This window comes from Panthera tigris, chromosome C1 (assembly GCF_018350195.1).
Source record: "Panthera tigris isolate Pti1 chromosome C1, P.tigris_Pti1_mat1.1, whole genome shotgun sequence".
Taxonomy (NCBI): Eukaryota; Metazoa; Chordata; class Mammalia; order Carnivora; family Felidae; genus Panthera; species Panthera tigris.
In genome coordinates, this window is record NC_056667.1 from 49,592,842 (window position 1) to 49,612,714 (window position 19,873).

The 19,873-nt window shown below is 40.4% G+C and overlaps 1 protein-coding gene across 29 annotated transcripts in view; it reads left to right on the plus strand.

Moving 5' to 3' along the window:
• The window catches only part of NFIA (nuclear factor I A), a 371,559-nt gene that overhangs the window by 76,481 nt on the left and 275,205 nt on the right, over nt 1–19,873 (plus strand). The window contains exon 9 of one of the 29 annotated variants that reach the window (XR_006221524.1): nt 342–416. The exons of the other annotated variants lie outside the window; for them this stretch is intronic. The gene's annotated coding sequence lies outside the window, so the exon portion shown is untranslated. The remainder of the gene's footprint in view (nt 1–341; nt 417–19,873) is intronic. 29 annotated transcript variants of the gene reach the window in all.

A 19,873-nucleotide genomic window follows, 5' to 3' on the forward strand; every position in this document is an offset into this window, starting at 1 on the left:
TGTCATTAGAGAAATTGGTCTGTAGAACACTTCCTGTATGTGAAGAAATGCAGTTGTCATCTTGCCTAGGTCACTAAAACAGTATTTAAATACTTCCAGTTGTGAGGAACCTTGCATTCACTGTGGTTATTTCCCCAGGAGCAGCCGTTTTGGGCTTTTCTGAACTTAATGGTTGAAGAAGGTCAGAAAGAAATGGTGTACTTTCTGGGTAAAGTAGTTTAGCCACCCCGGAGTAGATGCATTGCGTCTTGATCTTTTTTCATCTTAGTAGAATTCTACTGTAACTAATTGAATCCATTGATCACTGTCTTGTATCTCCCCTGCCCCCATCTTCTTCTCAGAGGATTCATTTCATAGGGGTCTATACATCAGTCAAGAAAATGACTACAGAGGAATTACCAAGACTGGTAATCAAGGTAATTTAACCTGGTTTAGTTTTTTTTGTTTTTTTTTTTCAAAGTACAACACACTAAGTGTCCTTTACCTGGTGAGAGTTAACTTCTTATCTGGTAAGAGTCTCCTGATAGGAGTTAACGTCTTAATTAGGTTATGTTCCAAAACAAGTCAAACTATGACACTGAGCAGTACATTCAGAAGAGAAAGAAGGGAGAGAAAGCATCGATTTTCGAATTAGTTGACCTGGTTTCCAGGCCTCTCTGTACCAATGCTTTTCAGACTTCACTATGTATATGAATCAACTGAGGATACTTTTGAACAGCAGAGTCTGACTCAGTAGGTGCGTGGTGCAGCCCGAGATTCTGCATCGCTAACAGGCTTCCCGCCATGTGGATGTCCAAGCTGTAGGGCTCCAGACCGTACCCTGCATAGCAGCAATCTGTTACAGCGCATACCGACTGAACTTGGTGGCTTTGGAGAGACTATTTAACAGCTCTGCATCTCAGTTTCCTAATCTCTCAAATAGGGACGTTAATCTTTGCCTGTCTCATTAGGCTGTTATGAGACTCAGATGAGATAATGTAGATGAAATTTTAAAAGGCTACCTAAGTATAAGACACCAAGGATCTTTGCTTATAGATAAAGACATTCTTGGCATACCTTTCATGGAATCAGTGTGAGCCTCCTCCTGTGCTAGGAAGCGTCCTGAACTGTGCAATAGGGGAGAGGGACTGGAGTCCTCACTTCCGTCATCCGCTCTGTGCCTTTGGCCAGATCACTCCACCCTCCTGGTCCTCTTTAAAATAAGGGCTTGACCTGGATTAATGGGTCTTGAAGTGTGGCTGCAAGTCTAGTGGCCTCGGCATCACTTGGAAACTTGGTGGACGAGCGGATGTCTAGTCCCTTCCCAGACCTAGCGAATTGTAAATTCTGGGGATGGGGCCCAGCAACCTGTTGTTTAGCAAGTACTTTTGGTGATTCTGATACATGCTAAATTTTGAGAACCACTCTGAAGTGTCCGACAACTTTGAAATGTGATATTGAAGCATTTCTCTGGATAGGTTCAGTCGTGGGAATGCCTTTCTGTGTGATCTAGAGTGTCCTGTCTCATAGGCAGAGACGAATTGGGACTTGAGTATTCTCCAAGGGTACCCGCTGCGCGTGTGGAAAGGAGGAATGAACATCTGGGTTTTAAGCCTGGTCTGCCTGGAAGTCAGAACAGATCATAACTGCACCGGCCCACACCTTCCTAGCTTAGTCCAGCCTTGGGACTGACTGCTTTAGTGGTCCATGACAGCGGGTTAAGCCAGAGAAGAACATGCAGGCTGAGGAGTTCTCTCTCATTCTCCTCCTTATCCTCCGATTCTCCTGATGGTGGTCAGCACAGTGCAGCACCAACTGACATTTTTTTCAGGCACTTTCACAAAGATTATCACAGTCCATTTGCATAGGCAGGAGATGAGGAGAACCAAGGAAATAAAATACATCTTTTTCTTACGGTCATTTACAGACAGACCTCACATTCCTGTGGTTTTGCTTTTCTGTTTTGATATTTGGGAATACATCTGATAACCAGGAAAAAAGCACAGCCAGCCTCCAGTTGTCCAAAGTAGATTTTATCAGGTTCAAGCACTAAAGCTCTTGATCTTATGTTCATCAGTGAACCTAACTCCTGTCCGAGTCTGACATTTTATTCCAGACTAGCAAGTAAAGTCATAACAGACAGGTGCTTGAGCCTCGAAAGTGGAAACAAACGAGAGGTGTTAGCTGGCAACTTGAACAGTGAGAGAGACACTGTCAAAAGTAGAGCAGATACGAGGTCGAGAGGGTTAATAGCTTGATATTGATATCTCTCTCTAGATATACACATATGTATACATGTGTATGTGTGTACAATATAAAAATAAATATAGATAGTACATATATGTGTATATATATGCATATAAAGAATTAAATGCATAGTATACATACGTGTATGCATGTATAAATATATACAGGTATACATGTATATATATGAATATACATGTATTTATTTACACATATGTATTTATTTTTATATATGTGCACTACAAATATCCTATATACTAATATTCCTAAGTAACTTTTTTGGGTATTAACAGTAATAGAACACTTCCGTGTAACTCATGTTCTTTTTTTTTAATTTTTTCTTAACAATTATTTATTTTTGAGACAGAGACAGAGCACAAGTTGGGAAGGGGCAGAGAGAGAGGAAGAGACAGAATCTGAGGCAGGCTCCAGGCTCTGAGCTGTCAGCACAGAGCCCGACGTGGGGCTCAAACTCATGAACTGTGAGACCACGACCTGAGCCCAAGTCAGAAGCTTAACCAACCGAGCCACCCAAGGGCCCTCATGTAACTCATGTTCTTGATATCTTTAGGAAAAGATCAAATTATGTTTCTGAATATAAGGATATTAGTTGCAAATTATAGAATATTTCTCTCCACAGTGAGTTAATGTAGAAAACAAATAGCCCTTGTACTGATAAATGTGAGTACTTTTGCAAATTTGTAAAATCATAGACAGTTCTAGTTATGAAGGACCTTATAGATCCTTTTATCCAGTAGTTTTAGATTTTCTTTAAATAGAGGTCTTCAAAACTAAATTCATGGGAAAACTGTATATATATATACATACATATATATATACATATGTATATACATATATATATATATATGTATGTATATATACACACACACCCATACATACACACACACGTACGTGTATATACATACATACATACATACATACATACATACCGTGAAAAAGTGTGGGAGTCCTGGATCCCTGTCAGCTTGGCCCATCTAGCCTGCCTTCCTAAAGTAACCCTCGTTGGAACTGATCCCTAGGGCAAGAAATCACCTAGGAAACCCCTTATAAGGAAGTTATGATTCTGTAAGTCTGGGATGGGGCCTGAGACTCTGCATTTTTAATAAACCCCTGAGGTGTTACACAGACAGTGACCGCAGCGTGAGTAGCAAGGCCCTAGGGGATCTGTGTAGATAGTTTGAAAACCTTCAATGGGTCAACCTCTTCATTTTACAAATGTGAAAAGAGAGCCTTGGACTTAATAACTGATTGCCAGAAGCCACATGCCTTGTGCAAGTCTTTTGATTTCTGGTAAGATTCTGTTCCTCTGATCATGCCTGGGAGGAATGGCCGTGTCCTGACCTTTCCAGCGGAATGAGGTGCCTCGGTACCAGGGTTCCATTGGCACCACCAGTGCCCTGCACAAACTTAGTTTATCTCTATAGATGATGCTGGGAATTTGTTCCCTTCCAGCCCACTCTCTGCCCCATGAAAAAATAGTACTTTGAATCAGACCCCATTTAGGGTGGAACGTTCTGATTAGCCAGCAAGGGCCGTTAGGCCGGTAGCTGTGATGTCTGCTGCCACAGCAGAATGGATAAGCAGTTCTCAGCCCCCCCAGCATAATCCTTAAAACTCTTTCAACCTTCTTTTTTTTTTTTTTTTTTTTTGCATGATGTCTAGTGTTTGCAAATGGAAAATGGCTGAGGAAAAACAGAGTGAAAGTTTGTATAAAATATTTATACCTTAAAGATCTTTTATCTTGTGTCATTCAAGAGATAGAGAAGTGAAAAATGTATTGGGAGTACATTATCAAGAGTACATTATAAATTTAAATCTCAGATTGAATAATACCAGCTGCTAATGTGTGGAGCTTTGGAAATGAGTCACTTTTGAATCTTGAGAATTTACTGTACCAGGTCAGTTATACTTAAGAAGGAAGTGCCTTTTGAAAAAAAATCCTATACCGGAATCAAGACTTCTACTAGTGGGTATTAAAAATCAAATATTGACATAATGTTCATGTTAGAATGTAGTTTCATAAGAGTGAGATGTAGGTCTTAGGAATATTACTGAATATTTCTCAAAAAAGCCTGATATTCTTGGACTTCGTTGTAAAGCAGTATAACCTGTGGTTAAATAGTATGTGTCTTAGACTCAGAAAGACTGAGATTCAAATTTTCCTTCTACTGCTTGTTAGCTGTGATTTCGGAACAGTTACTTTCTCTGACAACTCACTTTCTTTATTTTTAAAATAAAGGTAATGATACTTACCTAATATATTTCCTTTCAGAATTAAGTGGCATAGTATTTGTAAAGCACTTAGCACACTGCCTACACTCTCATAAAAATCGCAGTAAATAGTAGATATTATTACCATCGTTATCACTATTGTATGGTCTTTAGCCATAACTGGTAATATATAGCCCTCTGATGACATGGTATCTTTCTCCTCTCTGTGTAAGTGTGCTATGAGAACCCAAAACGGTACGTCCACTGAAAAAGTTAGGAGTCAGAAAAAGAAAATATATTTTCATGAGTTTGACTATGACTGCCTATGCCAGATATCTGGATTGTAGGTAGCAAAGATGCAAATCTTTTGTTGGTTATAATAGTACTTGGTTTTCATAGTACATAGTATATATTTTTGTACGCTGTGTGTAGGGTCTCACATTCACATGCTTGAAGCAGCTACAGAGGTGACTAAAGAAGTAGTCTATGGACAGAGGAGCCCAAGTCCCATTGAAAGCCAGCAAGTCCTCTTGAAAAGCCCCTTAGCTCTAGCCAGTTGGTGTTGGGTGTTTTGTGAAAACCTCGGCCCAATGTCTCAGTTCCTTTTCCCCTTCTTCTCCTTCTCCTCCTCCTCCTCCTCCTCCTCCTCCTCCTCCTCCTCCTTCCCCTCCTCCTTCCCCTCCTCCTCCTCCTCCTCCTCCTTCTCCCCCCCCCCTTCAAGAATCTGGAAATCCAGATTTTGATATGAATTAAAGAATATTTTAAATAATGGCAGCTGAGTCTTGAGAGAATGCTGTTGGTTGCAAGAAACAAAAACCAGTGGTTGAAATGAAGATAAATTTTTCTTACATTGTGGTAAAGTAAGTCCAGAGGTAGTAGCTGGCAGTGGTTTATTTGCTCACTCAAACCAGTAAGAATTCAGGCACTTTCCATTTTTTTTGTCCTGACATGCTTATTTGTTGACTTATATTTTGTAATTCTTGTCATATTACAGTTGCCGTATGTATGTTTAAGGCAGGAGGATGGGAGTGTTGGGTCATGCTAGCCTAATTTGTTCCATTTATCAGAGAAGGGAAAACTTTTCTAGAAACTTAACAGGTGGCATCTCTGTATGATTCACTGGTTAAAACTGGATCACTTGCTGTAAGGAAATTCAGGGAAATGACTATGCAGCTTTCTAGTCCCTATTGTGGTGAGGGGTTGTGGGGGGGGGGGTTGTAAATAGCTGCGGTATTTGCCAGGGAACAGGGCTTGACACAGAAACTAACTCAACAGGAAACCCAGATGCAGGGCCTGGAGACCCCACGACCTCCAATATGTATCAAAATCTCCAGATTTTACCATTATAAAGGAAAAGTATCATTTAGGGGAAGGCCGGTGTTTATTTTTATTTTTTTATTTTTAAAATCTTTTTAACATTTATTTATTATTGAGAGACAGACACAGAGCGTGAGCAGGGGAGGGGTAGAGAGAGGGGGAAACACAGAATCTGAAGTAGGCTTCAGGCTCTGAGCTGTCAGCACAGAGCCCGATGCAGGGCTGGAGTTCACAAAAGTGCAAGATTATGACCCAAGCCAAAGTCGGTCGCTTAACCAACTGAGCCACCCAGGTGCTCCCATTTTTTAACAAAATGCTACTGCATTATATGGGATAGGTCATTGCTAATGATGAGTAAACTGTTGGGAATAGTAAATGAATTTATATAATTCTCGGAGAAGTTTATATGGAGAATTTTGGTAGAAAAGTTAAGAACATACCATTCAATGTTATTTCTGTATTACTGTATTATAACAAAATATCTAAGTTAACTCATATTTTCCTCTTTTAAAAATTTATGGATAAACTACACTTTTGAAAAAATTATTTTTATTCTACTATAAATCTGTTTTATAAGTCATTCACCTCTGATTGTAATAACTTTTTAAAATGTTTTATCCATTTTTGAGAGAGACAGAGCATGAGCGGGGAGGGGCAGAGAGAGAGAGGGAGACACAGAATCTGAAGCAGGCTGCAGGCTCTGACCTGTCTGCACAGAGCCTGACTCGGGGCTTGAACTCACCAACCGTGAGATGATGACCTGAGCCAAAGTCAGCCGCTTAACTGGCTGAGCCACCCAGGCGCCCCAGATTTTAATAACTTTTGTTGGAAGGAAATATTTTTTTATTTATCTGTATATTTAACTCACACACTGGGACACTCTTCCAAAATGCTTTACAAAAAAGCAGCCATTTCAGGCTGATTCAAAGCATGTTTTATATGTACGCATATAGTTGAACTGCTCCAAACCAGGTGTCTTTTTTAGTTGATTAAACTCAAGAATTATGGAACTTCGAAGAACTCTTAATCATAGGGAAGCATGCACTAAAGGAAAACCGTATCTGTTTGATTCCAGCCAATCGACTCATCAGTAATATTTTTGCTTACGCCTTTTTGCAGCTTATCGCTGAGCTAGCTACTGTCTAATGCCCTTGACAAATTCGGGAAGCCACCATAAGTACATAAATTGAGAGAAAATATTTCTGCCAATTTGATCCTGATCATTTCTTCTCAGGGTTATAAATTTGGGTTTTCATGATCTAGAAGTTAATTTTTTTAAGTGAAAAAAATACCCCAAACCAAACCAAAATAACAACTCTAGATTGTCTGAAGGGGTTCCTCCTTGATCTAGGAAGGTATTGTAGAGTGAGTGGGCCACCTACCGAGTACCCAGAAGCATGGAGACCTTTACAACATTCATATAATTCCAACATATAATCACTTTGTCAGGCCCAGTAAGTTAGTGAAATCTCTCATAATGCTAGGATACTTAAATATTTCAGTAACCATAAGCTAGAAGGTAAGAGGCAAAAGTGTTTTTTATTGGGGAAACTATGCCAAGACAATCTATGAATTATTTAAGGAGGTAAATAGATAGGTAAACCAGCCCACAACCCTAAATAATCTATTTAGTGTTAAACATAAAATATTGTCCTGATGCTATATCACAGTCTATTTTAGAGTGGACTTGTAAAGAGGGACTATTCCAGAGACAAGGAAAAGAACAGGGAGTTATTTGTATGGGAAAATATAGTGTGTGTCCATTTAGTATGTACCCGTAATGTGAGAGATTATACCAGATGCATTAAACTTGTCCCTTAATCCTCAAAGCAATTTTATAAATTGGGTATTGTGACCCCCATTGCCCTGATGAGGATATCAAAGCTCTGAGTACTTGAGTCACTTACCTGAAGTATGACTGTCCATTTTGGAGTTGACCTTTGAACCCAGCTCTGTCTGTGTTCCACATGCAGTCTCTTTCCCCTACATCGGAAGATCCACCCACATTGGGCAAGTGAGATGCAAAATAGCAGATGGACTTAAGTGTGGGTAAATGTTCGATAATGTACTTAACAAAGAAACCATCCAAACTATTTGTAGGATATGAGCTCTTAGCTACTAATTACAACTCACAAAAGAAACCTGAAAGCCAATGTATAGGCTGTCGTGGGACCTGACCATTGGCTATCCCCTAAAGTCAATTAATCGAAGAGTATTTGTTCAGTACTTCCTTGTGTGAAGATGGAAAGAAAATGTACTTGAACTTACATCTTTTCCCATATGACTTTTCAAATGTTGCTATAGTGAGAAAAGTCCCCTGTAAAACCTCTTTAAGCAATTCATCCATCTGTATGTGGAAGAGATGGGTAAGTGTACTCTTATTTAGGATTACAAACTGATTTGCAGTGTATTTTGGGAATGACGGCTGGAAGTTAGAATAAGTTTACTTTGATCTAAATGAGGCGTTTTCTTAGTAGAATCATTATGGTATTGTTTCCTAGCTATTAAAATTTGCCATCTTGATGCTTGGTTATTCGCTGTAAGTAATGAAATATTTATTAAGGTCATATCACTGTTGCGTACAAAGGGATCCATGGAGTGATTTTTATACCATGCTTTTTGGTAGGCAGTGTTTCTGCTGGGTTGCATCAATGTCTGTAGATTCTATTGATTATAATTAAGTCAGTCTGCATTGTCTCTAAGAATTTTACATGGGTTTAAAAATCAATCCTTCATGTGTTCATTTGAAATAATTTGAAGAAGGATCTCAGTAGAAGGGACAGATCTGCAGTGATTAATCCTGTCATTTCCATAAGCCAGAAATGGTGTTTTTTCTCATTAAAACATTTTCAGGTTTTAGGTGTTATGGTCCTTTTAGTTCTCTTTTAATTTTCTTTCCTCTACCTCCGATCTTTCAAAAGCATGTCACAGCTTATCCTTATTTCCAGTAGATTTCTGGGTGTGTCTGGAAACCCCCCTAGCTCAAATCTTGAAGGTTATTTAAATTCCAAAATTGGATGCTCTCCACATACACAGATTTTGATGTAAAGTTAATAAGGTATGAAGATTTCATGCCAATTGATACCTTTCATTTACATGATGGATCAGACAAAGGACTGTGGAAGTGTTAATGGGTCTGGGTTTTGATTAGAGAGAGGAACATTATCAGGGCTTTTTACGAAAAGATTCCTGTGTTACCTTATGCATACACACGTAAGCCAAGTTTGACAAATACATTTATGTTAAATATTGAGGCATCAGCAGTCATACAAGCTTGTGGAATGAACTCCTATTGATACATGTAAGGTCTTAACCAATTGTGCAAATACCACCTACAAGACCTGTAACAATTAGTGCTTTTGTTGAAGTTGAAGAATTGAGCTATATGTACATTATTTTTCTGTAGCAAGTGATTTCAGGTACATCTACTTCTGTACAAGTGCTCTATCTCTGTGTGTGCATGTGTATTATAGGTATATATCGAGAAATAGAGATAAAAAGATAATAGTTTTTGACACAAAAAATACCGAAGTAAATTGCACTTTTATTTTTATGTTGAGGAGAGATTATATAAAAATAAAAGAGCATTATTTATAACATAAACTCAAGCTAAATATACAGCTGGGTGAGGCTTAAAAAAAAAATCTTTTTTGAGATCCCTTTAAGGAATAGTTTTAGCTTCCCAAACTGGAGACATGTGCAGATAAATGGACACTAGCATTTTTATGTGGCTATGATTCTTGAAGATATTCAGAGAAAACTTCTCCTGTTAGATTTATTTAAAACGACATTATATTTGTGTTATCCTAGGATGGTTTCAAGCTTCTGGGGTGGAGGGTATGTGTCTCTTTCCTAGGGGTTGAAAAATTAAGCCCTGGCTGTCATAGTCTTGGTGTTTCCTATAAACTCATAGCTTTGATCCCAAGGTTTTTAAAGCTTAATTATGAATGGCTGTTAAATATTCTCCTTTTCTCCAATTATCAGCATTTTGCTTTTTTTGCGGCAAGACTTGCTTCCTTTGCTTATGGAAGGCCCCAAGCTTGTTTAGAAAACAAAGTCTGTCTTATCGTAATTTTGTTGGAGACAAGATGTGGCTACATAAAACAAAGAACAAACCTGTGAATCCTTTGCTCCTCATATCGGGCCCTCTGTTCGTGGCAAGCCTAAATGGTTAAAATAGCAACTTGTTAAACTTAGCCCTGACTCTGTTTAAGGGGATCTTTTATTTACAAAATGCAGTTGATTCCTCCTGAAAGGGGGGGGGGGAAGTAATTTTCGTGGATCTTGAAAGCTTCCAGATAAATATTACAAGTTTTTTCCCCCTGCTGCTGCAAGCTTAAAAAGCAACATAGACAGTCTGAAGCCTGGTTTTTCCAACTGTGTAACAAGCACAGAATAGAGATTCTAAATATGTATTTCCCCCGGCCCTGTCCCTTAATCTATTCTGTGTTCTAGTCAACTTGATCACTCGCTGTTTGTTTCTGGGACACTTTTCACACTGTGGTCTCTCAGTCCCTCCCTTTTTTCCACCCTCACTTCTTCTACCTTAGTCTGCATAGCAAATGCCATCTCTTCCCGAAGTCTCTACTGATCCCCCAACTCTCCCTTTTGGAAAGGGGTCTGTGCTTTGCAATGCGGTCACCTTACCGACTTTGTGGCTCCTTTTCTGCCTTGTGTTTTAGGTGTTTGTGTATGTAGTAGTGTTCAGGGGTCAACAGGTAGTTATTAGATATTACTTATGGGAGAAAACAAAAGGTTTAAAAAACGTGTCCTGTGAGGTCATAACCTCTTGGTCTTTTCTCTTCCCAACTTGGCTCTGAATTTCCAATGGGTAGAAAAAGCTTTGTGATTCTTTCATAACCCCTGCAAATCTTGGCTTCTTGCACATAGTAGCTACTCAATAAATGTTCATCTAGTCAAATCATTGAGTAAACCAGTTTTTTGTTTTTGTTTTTGTTTTTTTTTTTTCCCAGATTGAATTTTAACAGGAGAGATTAGCTTTCCTCTTTGGGATTTGAATTAAAGTAATGTTATTTATGCCATCTCCAATTATACTGTGATCTTTTTGTGGTATATAAAGGAAGACTTTCCCACTGCTCCTGCCATGTACTCTTAGATGTTTGCTATTTATCTTGGAAGGCATGGTAACAGCTAGCATAGGCCAGACAGTCAGAATTTTATTGAGTACCAATAGGCACTGTGTTGGCCTCTTCATCCGGCCCCACAGGGCTACCCCGGAATCCTTATGCAGAGACAACTGTCCAACTACAGCTTCTGGATATCATCAGCCGTAGCTTTCGTCAAGTTCCCAAAGGCATCCATGATGCAGAAGAGGGTAAGTGAATGAGTAAGTTAACACTTGTCTCCCTGAAAGACCAAACATGTAGGTAGCATTTGGACAGGTTCACAGTTGCTCCGATCCATAGCAATGTGGCAGAATTTACTCTTTCCTGCATGGGGGGGGGGGGGGAGGGGGGGAGGGGAGGTGGGGGGGAGGAGTAACACCTGTAAATGTAGGTAGATAGTCAAACTAAAGATGACTTCCCTGGAGCTGTAGGGATCTTGGGTAAATTATGACTAAGACCTACATTATTAGGCTAGCCCCAGAAATCCAGCTTGCTAGTAAATGGTCTGTGACGGTAGCTTACAGCCTGACTGTAGCATTTGGCATTTTCCCTGTACTCTAGCCAGTGTAGGATTTCTGCATGTTTAGGACTGTAACCTAACCGGAACTCTTGCCTGGGAATATGCTCCCTCCATCTCCCAACCTGCTTCTGCCATCTAAATGACAATAAGATAACTATCAGTAACATTGGAACTTCCCTGCAAAGTGGTGTTCTTCACTGAGTGTAGTGGGAAGTATTGTTTCTTTACTTTGGAACTTCATAAGATGTTCTGAGCTGAGCAAAAATTAGTGTCACTGCCTTTTCAACGGCTGGATGCTTATCACCACACTGTGCCAACATCAGTGATGGTGCACCCGCAAAGGTGTTTGGTCTTGATAAGCTTCTGAAGAAGCAGACTTTGTTTGTTTGTTTGTTTTAAATTAGCTACTGGCCTCTTTCAGTTTCACTTAAAAAAAAAAAAAAACTGAGAGAGAGAGAATTATTTCCTAAATAGAAAAGGACAGAAAGTTTATAGAAAATAATGCCTAAGCAGCTAACACAGTATTTGCTTTTGCTCCATGGTGTGTGTGTGTGTGTGTGTGTGTGTGTGTGGTATGCACGTGTGTGTGTGCACGCACACATGGCTGCCTGAGTTCATACTTAGTCTAAGCCTTTGAATGGATACCAGATTGGCTCTGTAACCTTGGAAGATTTATTTACTCTCTCAATTTCTTTTATTCCCAATCTTTTATCAAATACTGTTTATTATGTTCTCTGAGATGTTAAATAAAAGGGACTGTGGAAAAAATTCTAAAATGCTAAATTTATTCCAGGCTGAAAGTATTACAATAGGATGATGCTGTTTAACCCATCTACTTGAAATAAGAAGCCAAGCAAATGGAAATGTGATATATTTAAGAGGGCATTTCTTAGAGGAAAAAAAAATGTTTGATGTTCTTTCTAGACTGGCATTATTCATTGTATTTTTATTTTAAGCATAATTTGCAAATATTTTGAAAGTAACTATAGTGACATGTCTTCTCTGGTTGAGCTAAAGGATAATAAGAGGTAAATGTTATCTGTAATTCAGGCTGCATTGAATCATTAAAGCCCCATCTTTGTTAAAACATTAAATATCGGATTTGGGAGGAGGAGGAGTTGCTTATTTAGGAAAGATTTTTTGTAGGTCTTCCTTAAAGAAATGAAGGAAGTGCCCTGCTGATCTAATCTGAGAAAGCATAAGAGAATCCACCTCTCTCTGGCCACCATGCCCACAGTCTTGTGCTTATTTGGGTGTGGATGTGATGTGTGCTTTTGTTGGGGAAAGAGAATACTGGAGTAGGTTAATATATCCTTAATTCTAAGCTGCCATCCCCCTTAGGAAGGCTGTGCTCTACTGGAGACAGCAACATGTGATCCTTGAAAAAAGGGGGGATGTCCTTTGCCTGCCCCCCACTCCCTTAGGGTTTCTCAGGGTTTGATGCAAAGGGTAATTTGAAAGGATTTACCTTAGGAGCTTTGCCACTGAGTGCAGAGAGAAGAATTTCTATGAGGATTCCATACTTAGCGTAAATGCTGGGGAAGAATCCATAGAGTTCCAAGGACTTCAACCTCCAGGGGAGAAAAGCAGTAATTTATGGATCTCTCTAGAAATTATGGTTAGGTTCTTTTCCCTCTGAACCCAGTCTTCCTTAGTCATGTGACCGGAATTCAATTATCAGTGCCATAAATAATCTTGTGAATGGAAGCAGTGTGTTTGGCAGTGAATTTCTGCTTCCTAAAGAGAAAGGAACCTTTAGAAGTTATTAGAAATAATGCTGCACTAGCTATGATTCTGAAGGCAAATGGTCACAGAGGTACAGGACTGGGTCCCTGAAGACAGTGGGTTTTAGATGAGTCAGATATGTGCTGGTGACGGATGGCATGAAGATTGGATATGTTTTTTTTTTAAATGCATATTTAAAGCAGGCTGTATTTAGAAGTTTATTTATAATTGGTTTTAGGATAAAGCCAGCCTGTTGATGCATAACGGAGTTGATCTTTTGGTTCCATTAGCATCCTTGAAATATTTAACAAGAAGCTGAGTTTAGCATAGGAGCTCTTTTAACCATTGTTGGAGATAAGGCAGTCCATGTTGGATAATTCTTGTTGTAAAACCAGCAGGCAGCCCCTTTGTTTTTCCATCTTGCCCTCATGCTCTGTGTTCTAGACTAGGGAAGGTCAGCTTTTTATAGGCAGAGGTCTGTATGCCTTTGAAAATAGCCATTCCCCTACCTATCCTCAGCTAGTAACAATTTATGTCCCGAAGATAGCAAAGAGTGCTGATTTAATTCATTTTACAACCAGTGTCCTTTCGTGGGAGCGAGCAGGCTGGCAAAATTGTTTCAGGAACCAGAACATTTTTCTTGGTTATTTATAACATAACTTGACCATCCAGCTACACAGGGCTTCTTTCAATTGAGAAAGTCTATTGAATCCAAAAATAATAATCCTTTATATTTGTACAGTATTTGCAGTTTTATAAGGGACTCTTCACATCCATTCCCTCATTTGATTTTTCTGACAACTCTATGGGGTAGAGAGGGCAGGTATTGTTACCTCCAAATTACAGATGAGGAGTCTGAAACCTAAGTGCTTGTGAATCCTGCCCAGGGTTTCACAACCAGTAAAATGCCTGGGACTTGAGCCCCCTAGATTTTCTTCTGGCTCAGAGGCCAGTGCTCTTTCCACTGTTTGTTTTGATACCCTTGGAAGGTTCATTGCTCATCTAGGAAAGAAAAATTGGCAGCTCTTGCTGAGGAACATGGAAGTCTGCTGGGAGAGACAGATCTGAGAGAGTTGTACTGGCTAATAAGTAAAATGAGAAAAGACCAAGGGGGTCAAGGGACTTGGCTTCTCTCCCCGGGCCACTCCCTGTGTGATTGCAGGCAAGTCACTTCACTTCTCCATGCCGGAGAATTCTCTTTTGATTTCTCCAAAGGCGACAGTCTCTCATCTGCCACAGCCGTGCCGTCCTGCATTTCTGTGGTGAAGGTGACAGAGAAGTACTTTCTATGAGTGTTCCTTGGGAAGATGCACATTCCTATGTGAAAGGTGGTATCACTGTGTACACTTGACGTGTGAGGTGGAGAAGCAATCATTTTCCATTTATAGAGCCCTCAGGTGTACCCTCAAGGGAAGAGTAAGGGATTGCTTTATTTGCCTTCAATCAATCCTTTACTCCTTGTGATTCTCCTGTGTTTTCTTTCTCTCACCTTTCCAGACAGGACTGGTGAAGATGTTCCTAAGTGTTTCCTGTGAGAGGTGAGGGTGCACCATGGAAGGAACATCAGAGTTAGAGCCAGGTAGCCCGGCTCAGCCACGTTGCAGCTGTGTGACCTTGGACAAGTGACTTTACCTCCCTCATCCTGTTACTGCCCCGGCAAGTAGGGATGAGGGTGATACCTGAGGGGACTGAGTGAGGTAATGGATGCGTGGTGACTGGCACTCAATGTGCTCTCAATAAATATTACTCCGTATTAGGGAAAAGTGAATAGAGATTGATGATAGGGGCAGAGCTGATGAGAGAAGTAGATGGAGAGAGGGATGGCTTTGGGATCTGGCCGTTTTTTTCCACTTTAAGCACTGTTTGTTTTATTCTCTTTCAGCTTTCATTTTGTCTCCCATCTTTTTTTCCTCCCAGATGTGAGGTGTCTTAAAGGAAAAGGCAACCTGGGAGGTGAAGGCGTCACGCAAATGGAGGGGTCCAGGGCTAAATTCACTAACCGAAGCTGTGCCCTGGGCCTGTTCTCCACCCTCCTCAGTCTTGGAACACGTGCACTCTCAGCAGGCCAGGGGAGTTTGCAAAGCTGTTGGGGAGGCTTTCCCCAGGCAGTGTTACCTTCTCCAAAAGTGACGTGTGTGCCCACACATACTTCATGAGGCAGATGGTTTCTTTTATTTTCCATGTGGTCTAAAAATGAAATGGACTTTTAATGGAATGGGTTGGGGAATTCCAGTACCAGGATAGAGATGTAGTACCCCACAGCTTTTAGAAGAATTTGTCATCTCCGGTTTTGTCTGGCTGTGGGGTGGGGAGATGAGGAAGAGGAAGTGAGTGGATGGGCACTACCATGTGGTCCAGGACTAATTAGTAGCCAGGCACCTGTCATTTGCATTGAAGACTGAGAAGGAGAGGGTATGTTTCTGCCTTTGACCCCCACATGGTGAAGTGGGAGGGCAGATTGGGTTGGTTCTGTCTGGTAACCTCTGATGTCCCAGGCACTGTGATAGGTGCCCAGGGACTAAGAAGGGAAGATACAGATCTTGTCTTTGAGAAGGTTTGTTCGAGCCGCACCTGATGGGGCCGAGTTATGCCTTGAACTGTAAAAGTTCGGATTTGAGGATGAACTTCTTTGCTAGGGCACTGATGATTTGTTCTTTTGAAGGGCACGCTGGCATGCAGTGAAGAGCACCCTCTGTAGCTAGAATGTGTTTTAAATATTGGTGTTCTTGAAAATGTGGCTTTCTCCCTGATGACAGTGTCAAGGATTTCAAAAAATACATCTCAAAGACTTGGTGTTGGGTGTTAACAGACCAGTCGCCAAAACATTATTCACTCTTGACTTTTAAACTAAGCCTTTCTGTGTTGTTGTGTAACGTCACGTAATCACAGCCTCTTACTGGGTCGTTGTCACACCTTCTGTGTGCCACACGCAGTGCTCCTGTGCTCCTGTCATCAAGGAGCTCACTGTCCAACGAAGAGACAGAAAAGTGAATAATACAGCTTTCTTTGTGAGAGACTTACATGCGGTTCTCAGGGCTGTCTCTGAAAGGGGTTTCCTCTAGCTCAGTTGTAGAGGATGAGTGGGAATCCAGAGGCACAAAGGGCTGTTACGGGGTGGAGGTAGCAAGGATAACGTGTGTAAAGAAAAGCAGAGAGGGAGGCACGAGTCCATTTGTGAAAGCCCTTATGTCCTTCTTGCACCTTTGGTGAATGGCTGTGTCACCAAGAGCCAAAGCTACCTGGAGGCTGGTAAAGGGCCACCGGATGGGCCATATTTCTTCTTTACCAGATGCTGATTTTCCCCCCTAGTTATGTATGTATGTATGTATGTATGTATGTATTTAATGTTTTTAAATTTATTTTTGAGACAGAGAAAGAGCATGAGCAGGGGAGGGGCAGAGAGAGAGACAGCAGAGAGAGAGACGGAGACACAGAATCTGAAGCGCCCCTCCCCCCTTTTTAAATGTTGCCATTGTCTTTATTGTAAATGTTATTGTTTTAAGTTGGGTCATAAACTTTGCGGGATGAGGGGGGCAGGCATGAGTTAGTGAATGGTAAATGCCTTTAAATCTCCTTATTAATGTAGTTCTACCAAGTTCCTCCTTTCATCTCAGTAGTTATTTTATAGGATAGAAATGAAATCCTTCCTAATTGCTTACTTCTATTTAAAGTTTTTCTTCCAGGGGCACCTGGGTGGCTCAGTCAGGCATCCAACTCTTGATTTCAGCTCAGGTCACGACCTCACGGTTCTTGAGTTAGAGCCCCACGTCGGGCTCTGCACTGTGTCAGCCAGGAGCCTGCTTAGAATTCTCTCTCCCTCCCTCTCTGTCCCTACCTCCCTCATGCTCTCTCTCTCTTTCTCTCTCAAAATAAATAAACTTAAAAAAATTAAAAAATAAAAATAAAACAATAAAGTTTTTTCATATAAATGTGTTGATATTAAAAATAATGTATTTCTTATTGTAAGCAGGTAATATTATCTCTAGTATAGAAAATCTAGAAAAAACACATAGAGGAATATTAAAAGTAACTCTAATTCTGTCCCCTTTTTTCGTTTTTTCTTCCATCTTTCTATGCACTTTTAAATAAAAGTGGGATCATAGTATAAAAAATTGATTTTAAAAATCCACCTATTCAAGAGATATTTGTATTATTATGTTTCCATGGCAAAATAAGCCTTCTAAATCCTTTATAGGAAACTCTGACAATTATTGGGAATACCAAAATGAGAAAAGCAGCATTATCTGTATCTCTCTCCTTCCTGCATTTAGTTTTCTGTATTTATGAGAAAATTCAGAAGATGCTTATCAGGAGTTAGTTGAAAAATAAGTTCAAATGTATGTCATGGGGTTAAGCTATTCCAGTTTCCCATACCTTCTATGTAGAATTTAAACAGTATTTAGTAAATTCATGATGACAGTCATAGTAATAACCCTGACTTAAAACACATTTATACAGTACCATTTACCTAGTGATGTCATGTACATTATTTCATTTAATTCTTAACAATTCATTATTGTTATCACGATTCTAAAGACAGGAAAACTCTGCAGTATTGGGAAATTAGCCCTATACCATGATAGTCAGGTATGTTCTGAATCATTAAAGAAAGTTCTATTATATTTTAGTATAGTGTTTATATTAAAAATGTTTTCTATCCCCCGACGGTATGTTTTGGAAGACTGTGCTTTCTATACAAATCCTCCTTGATTTTAAGCTAGTCAGACTCCCCTGTCCATAAGCCTCTTCCTCAAATTTAAGGTATCCTGAATAAAGACGAGCTTTAATAAACCATCTCTATTCTTGGTTCTGTAAGACCTTGACATTTGCAAACTTTATTTTTTTTTTGTCTTTTGTCCCACACAGTAGCCACTCTTGCAAATCAACCTTGGGAAGTTAGCATTCTTAATGAAGATCTATAGGAGACTTTCTCTTTAGACAGTAAATCAGCTCTTTCAAGGCACCATTCATCTCTTCCTTCGAGCGCATGAATTGGTATGTAGCACCTTACAAGAGCTCATTTATCTTACGTGGGTCCCTAGTTATTCCCTCTGCCCACTTCCCCTAGATCGCCCGAGATCAAGGCTGGAGTGCATTAGAGTATGGCTTTGTGCTTTGAAAGTTGCCAAGGTCAGCCGAGGTGCCTGTGGCATTGACTTACAGAGAGCGGTGCTGAGTATCACCCATAACTTTTAGGGTGATATCACGCAACACCAGCAAAGGAGTTAGTTTGCTAAAACATTTGAGTTACTCTTGGTTAATTAAAGGTGGCTTAGAGGATAGACAAAACAGTAGGGGAAAAAGTTTCTTACCTCGTATCCTACTGTTAGAGAATTTTTTCCTCTTTAACATTTGTCCACATCATATTGGCTTCATCGTTAGTTCTGTAACAATGGTAACGATGAACTTTTATGAACCTAGGCTATATGCTGGGTGTTTTTACAACTGCCCTATTTTTTTCTTAACAGTCCGACCATGGTGTAGAAACCATTATCTTCATTGCTCACACAGAAGCTGATCACCACTAAGGTTAAATAATGTGCTGAAGAATATATAAACAAAAGGGCAGCATCAGGAGTCAAAACCAAGTGCCTGCAACATTTGCCTCTGTGACCATCTTTTGGCAAGGCTACAGCGTTATTAGAATCACTCACTGTTTGAAGGATGTTTGTACATAACATTCTGGTAACAAATTAATCAAGGCAGAATACTAGTATTCGGTTACAGTTAATAGTGGACGTGGGAGCCAAGCTTACATCGCTAATAGTGCTGATGTTTGTTTTTATAGTTTGAGTTTTCTTGCTAGCAGACCCTGAGATAAAGGTTTGGGTGCAAATAGTTTATTTGGGAGATGATCCCAGGAAGTATGGGGAGGAGGTAAGTCCAATAAAAGAGGTCTCAATGAGCAGATTATTGCCGTTAGCAATTGAGGTTCGATCCTTCTGCCCACCCCCACACTCCCTTAGAGACTACAGAACATAACTCACACTTGTTTCACTAAGGGCCAACTTGTATCCTTCACTGGTTCAGGGTCGCTCTTGGGTACATTAATTATCCTGCACTTCCAGCCTGCCCTGTGGACAGAGAAAGCCCCAAGGCAGAGAGAGAGACTCAGGTGTTTGTGTTTGAGGCTGGAAAGCATGTCCATCCAGCTGCGAGTGACCTCCAGGGTGGGGGACAGTGTGTGGGAAGGGCACCAGTAGTTCCTGTCACATTTGTTTTTGAAGCCAATACTAGTGCTGATAAAGATGCATCCAGACTGGTGACCCTGACTAGGGGGTTGACAACCTTATATAAGTAAAGCTAGGCAGCAAGGGTGGGGTGGGGGTGGAGGGGGGCGCAGTGAAGCTAAAATCAGACTTAGGGGCAGAAAAGACGAATTGGAGTAGTCGGGTGGTCTTGGGCTTGGTCCCAGTTCTGCCGTTTGTTAGCTGTGTGTTGGGTGAGTTACTTAATTTCTCTGAGCCTCACTTTTCTCATCTATAAAGTGGACACAGCTGCCTTACAGGGTTCATAAAAGCCTTTGTAAATTATGCAGCCTTTGCACTGTTCCCACTGGAGCTCCTGATTGAGGCGTCTGATGGAGTACTGGGTGCTAGTAGAATTTGAGGGCAACTGTTTGCTTTATGTGAAGCTCCTTGAAGAGTGCCCTCTCAACACCTCAGAAAGCCTGTCTTCTAATATTCTGACACTTTACAAGTCATGGGTGAGTTCAGAGCCTATCTAGGCC